Here is a 5,000-nt window from a genome sequence, read left to right on the forward strand (position 1 = left end):
CTCCACGCTTAGGCGCCCCGCTCAACCGTGTTTCACCGGCTTTACGGCTGGGGATTTCAACCCGCTCGGTCACTGCAGGGCGCCTCCACGCTTAGGCGCCCCGCTCAACCGTGTTTCGCCGGCTTTACGGCTGGGGATTTCAACCCGCACGGCTACCCGCATCGGTCTTACGGGCGCCTCCACGCTTAGACGCCCTGCCCGAACGTGTTTCGCCGGCTTTACGGCTGGGGATTTCAACCCGCTCGGTCTCTGCGGGGCGCCTCCACGCTTAGGCTCCCCAATGAACCGTGTTTCGCCGGCTTTACGGCTGGGGATTTCAACCCGCGCGGCTACCCGCATCGGTCTTACGGGCGAAACTCCACGCGGAGTCGCCCTGCCCGAACGTGTTTCGCCGGCTTTACGGCTGGGGATTTCAACCCGCTCGGTCTCTGCGGGGCGCCTCCACGCTTAGGCGCCCCGCTCAACCGTGTTTCACCGGCTTTACGGCTGGGGATTTCAACCCGCGCGGCTACCCGCATCGGTCTTACGGGCGAAACTCCACGCGGAGTCGCACTGCCCGAACTTGTTTCGCCGGCTTTACGGCTGGGGATTTCAACCCGCTCGGTCTCTGCGGGCGCCTCCACGCTTAGGCGCCCCAATGAACCGTGTTTCGCCGGCTTTACGGCTGGGGATTTCAACCCGCTCGGTCTCTGCGGGGCGCCTCCACGCTTAGGCGCCCCAATGAACCGTGTTTCGCCGGCTTTACGGCTGGGGATTTCAACCCGCTCGGTCTCTGCGGGGCGCCTCCACGCTTAGGCGCCCCAATGAACCGTGTTTCACCGGCTTTACGGCTGGGGATTTCAACCCGCGCGGCTACCCGCATCGGCCTTACGGGCGAAACTCCACGCGGAGTCACCCTGCCCGACCGCTTTTCGCCGGCTTTACAGCTGGGGATTTCAACCCGCATCGGTCTTACGGGCGCCTCCACGCTTAGACGCCCTGCCCCACCGTGTTTCGCCGGCTCTACGGCTGGGGATTTCAACCCGCGTGGTCCGTGTTTTTCGGTAACATATTCGTGTTCCTTGCCCCCGACGGGCCGTGTTTTTCGGTAACAAAATCGTGTCTTTTGTCCCCGCTGCACCGTGTTTTTTGCCCCGCTCAACCGTGTTTTTTGCCCCCGCTCAACCGTGCTTACTGCCCCCGCTCAACCGTGTTTTTTCGGTAACATAATCGTGTCTTCGGGTAACATAATCTTGTTTTTCGGGCCATTTTACACCGACAGAGGCACCCACAGGGGCCATGTACACCCCGCTTGGCATGTACATGAGGGGCTGCCTCTTCCAAAAATCCTTCCCCCCTATAGGGGAATATGCATTTTGGGTCTCCAGCCACGCCCAGGGTTACCACCCCCTGGAAATCCCCCAGGTTTACCCCCCATTTTATGTGGATGCATAGATTCAGACCGCCCTGCTCCACCGCTTTTCGCCATTTTTGCCCAACGTTAGCCGCTTCGGCGTGCCGCTGGACTGTTTTCGGGCCTTTTTCACCGACGCTTGGCCGTATCCGCTTAGTTTTCCCCAACGCTTGGCCGCATCCGCTTAGTTTTCCCCCGCTGGACTGTTTTCGGGTCACTTTTGCCCAACGTTAGCGGCTTCCGCTTGCCGCTGGACTGTTTTCGGGCCCTTTTTCACCGACCCTTGGCCGTATCCGCTTAGTTTTCCCCAACGCGTGGCCGCATCCGCTTAGTTTTCCCCCGCTGAACTGTTTTCGGGTCACTTTTGCCCAACGTTAGCCGCTTCCGCTTGCCGCTGGGCTGTTTTCGGGCCATTTTTCCCCAACACTTGGCCGTATCCGCTTAGTTTTCCCCAACGCGTGGCCGCATCCGCTTAGTTTTCCCCCGCTGAACTGTTTTCGGGTCAGTTTTGCCCAACGTTAGCCGCTACCGCTTGCCGCTGGACTGTTTTCGGGCCAATTTCCACCGACTCTTGGCCGTATCCGCTTAGTTTTCCCCAACGCGTGGCCGCATCCGCTTAGTTTTCCCCCGCTGAACTGTTTTCGGGTCACTTTTGCCCAACGTTAGCCGCTTCCGCTTGCCGCTGGACTGTTTTCGGGCCAATTTCCACCGACTCTTGGCCGTATCCGCTTAGTTTTCCCCAACGCGTGGCCGCATCCGCTTAGTTTTCCCCCGCTGAACTGTTTTCGGGTCAGTTTTGCCCAACGTTAGCCGCTTCCGCCTGCCGCTGGACTGTTTTCGGGCCAATTTCCACCGACTCTTGGCCGTATCCGCTTAGTTTTCCCCAACGCGTGGCCGCATCCGCTTAGTTTTCCCCCGCTGAACTGTTTTCGGGTCACTTTTGCCCAACGTTAGCCGCTTCCGCTTGCCGCTGGACTGTTTTCGGGCCAATTTCCACCGACTCTTGGCCGTATCCGCTTAGTTTTCCCCAACGCGTGGCCGCATCCGCTTAGTTTTCCCCCGCTGACCTGTTTTCGGGTCAGTTTTGCCCAACGTTAGCCGCTTCCGCTTGCCGCTGGACTGTTTTCGGGCCAATTTCCACCGACTCTTGGCCGTATCCGCTTAGTTTTCCCCAACGCGTGGCCGCATCCGCTTAGTTTTCCCCCGCTGAACTGTTTTCGGGTCACTTTTGCCCAACGTTAGCCGCTTCCGCTTGCCGCTGGGCTGTTTTCGGGCCAATTTCCACCGACACTTGGCCGCATCCGCTTAGTTTTCCCCAACGCGTGGCCGCATCCGCTTAGTTTTCCCCCGCTTAACTGTTTTCGGGTCACTTTTCCCCAACGTTAGCCGCTTCCGCTTGCCGCTGGGCTGTTTTCGGGCCATTTTTCCCCAACACTTGGCCGTATCCGCTTAGTTTTCCCCAACGCGTGGCCGCATCCGCTTAGTTTTCCCCCGCTGAACTGTTTTCGGGTCACTTTTGCCCAACGTTAGCCGCTTCCGCTTGCCGCTGGACTGTTTTCGGGCCAATTTCCACCGACTCTGGGCCGGATCCGCTTAGTTTTCCCCAACGCTTGGCTGCATCCGCTTAATTTTCCCCAGCTGAACTGTTTTCGGGTCACTTTGTCCCAACGTTAGCCGTTTCCGCTTGCCGCTGGACTGTTTTCGGGCCATTTTCCACCGACTCTTGGCCGTATCCGCTTGGTTTTGCCCAACGCTTGGCTGCTTCCGCTTAATTTCCCCCAGCTGAACTGTTTTCGGGTCACTTTTGCCCAACGTTAGCCGTTTCCGCTTGCCGCTGGACTGTTTTCGGGCCATTTTTCACCGTCACTTGGCCGTATCCGCTTAGTTTTCGCCAACAATTGGCTGCATCCGCTTAATTTTCCAAGCTATACTGCTTTCGGGTCAGTTTTGCCCAACGTTAGCCGCTTCCGCTTGCCGCTGGGCTGTTTTCGGGCCATTTTCCACCCACGCTGGCACCGACGGGGCCATGTACACCCACGCGCGTGTACATGAGGGGGCACCCATTTTTGAAAACCTTGCCCCCCTATAGGGGAATATGCATTTTGAGGCTCTAGCCACGCCCAGGGTTACCACCCCCTGAAAATCCCCCAAGTCAAAATCACCCATGTAAAATATTCAAAAAAATCTCAAAAAATCACAAAAAATTTATAAAATCAAATAAATTCAAAAAAAAAAAAAAATTTCAAAAATTCAAAAAAAATTCAAAAAATTCAAAAAAATTCAAAAAAATTCAAAAATTTCAAAAATTCAAAAAAAGTCCAAAAACCCAAAAAAACTTCAAAAATTTCAAAAATTCAAAAAAATTTCAAAAAAAATTTCAAAAATTTGCCCCGCTGAACTGTTTTCGGGTCACTTTTGCCCAACGTTAGCCGCTTCCGCTTGCCGCTGGACTGTTTTCGGGCCAATTTCCACCGACTCTTGGCCGTATCCGCTTAGTTTTCCCCAACGCGTGGCCGCATCCGCTTAGTTTTCCCCCGCTGAACTGTTTTCGGGTCAGTTTTGCCCAACGTTAGCCGCTTCCGCTTGCCGCTGGGCTGTTTTCGGGCCAATTTCCACCGACACTTGGCCGCATCCGCTTAGTTTTCCCCAACGCGTGCCCGCATCCGCTTAGTTTTCCCCCGCTTAACTGTTTTCGGGTCACTTTTCCCCAACGTTAGCCGCTTCCGCATGCCGCTGGGCTGTTTTCGGGCCATTTTTCCCCAACACTTGGCCGTATCCGCTTAGTTTTCCCCAACGCGTGGCCGCATCCGCTTAGTTTTCCCCCGCTGAACTGTTTTCGGGTCACTTTTGCCCAACGTTAGCCGCTTCCGCTTGCCGCTGGACTGTTTTCGGGCCAATTTCCACCGACTCTGGGCTGGATCCGCTTAGTTTTCCCCAACGCTTGGCTGCATCCGCTTAATTTTCCCCAGCTGAACTGTTTTCGGGTCACTTTGTCCCAACGTTAGCTGTTTCCGCTTGCCGCTGGACTGTTTTCGGGCCATTTTCCACCGACTCTTGGCCGTATCCGCTTGGTTTTGCCCAACGCTTGGCTGCTTCCGCTTAATTTCCCCCAGCTGAACTGTTTTCGGGTCACTTTTGACCAACGTTAGCCGTTTCCGCTTGCCGCTGGACTGTTTTCGGGCCATTTTTCACCGTCACTTGGCCGTATCCGCTTAGTTTTCGCCAACAATTGGCTGCATCCGCTTAATTTTCCAAGCTATACTGCTTTCGGGTCAGTTTTGCCCAACGTTAGCCGCTTCCGCTTGCCGCTGGGCTGTTTTCGGGCCATTTTCCACCCACGCTGGCACCGACGGGGCCATGTACACCCACGCGCGTGTACATGAGGGGGCACCCATTTTTGAAAACCTTGCCCCCCTATAGGGGAATATGCATTTTGAGGCTCTAGCCACGCCCAGGGTTACCACCCCCTGAAAATCCCCCAAGTCGAAATCACCCATGTAAAATATTCAAAAAAATCTCAAAAAATCACAAAAAATTTATAAAATCAAATAAATTAAAAAAAAAAAAAAAAATTCAAAAATTCAAAAAAAATTCAAAAAATTCAAAA

This window comes from Carex rostrata, unplaced genomic scaffold (genome assembly GCF_964058835.1).
Source record: "Carex rostrata unplaced genomic scaffold, lpCarRost1.2 SCAFFOLD_40, whole genome shotgun sequence".
NCBI lineage: Eukaryota > Viridiplantae > Streptophyta > Magnoliopsida > Poales > Cyperaceae > Carex > Carex rostrata.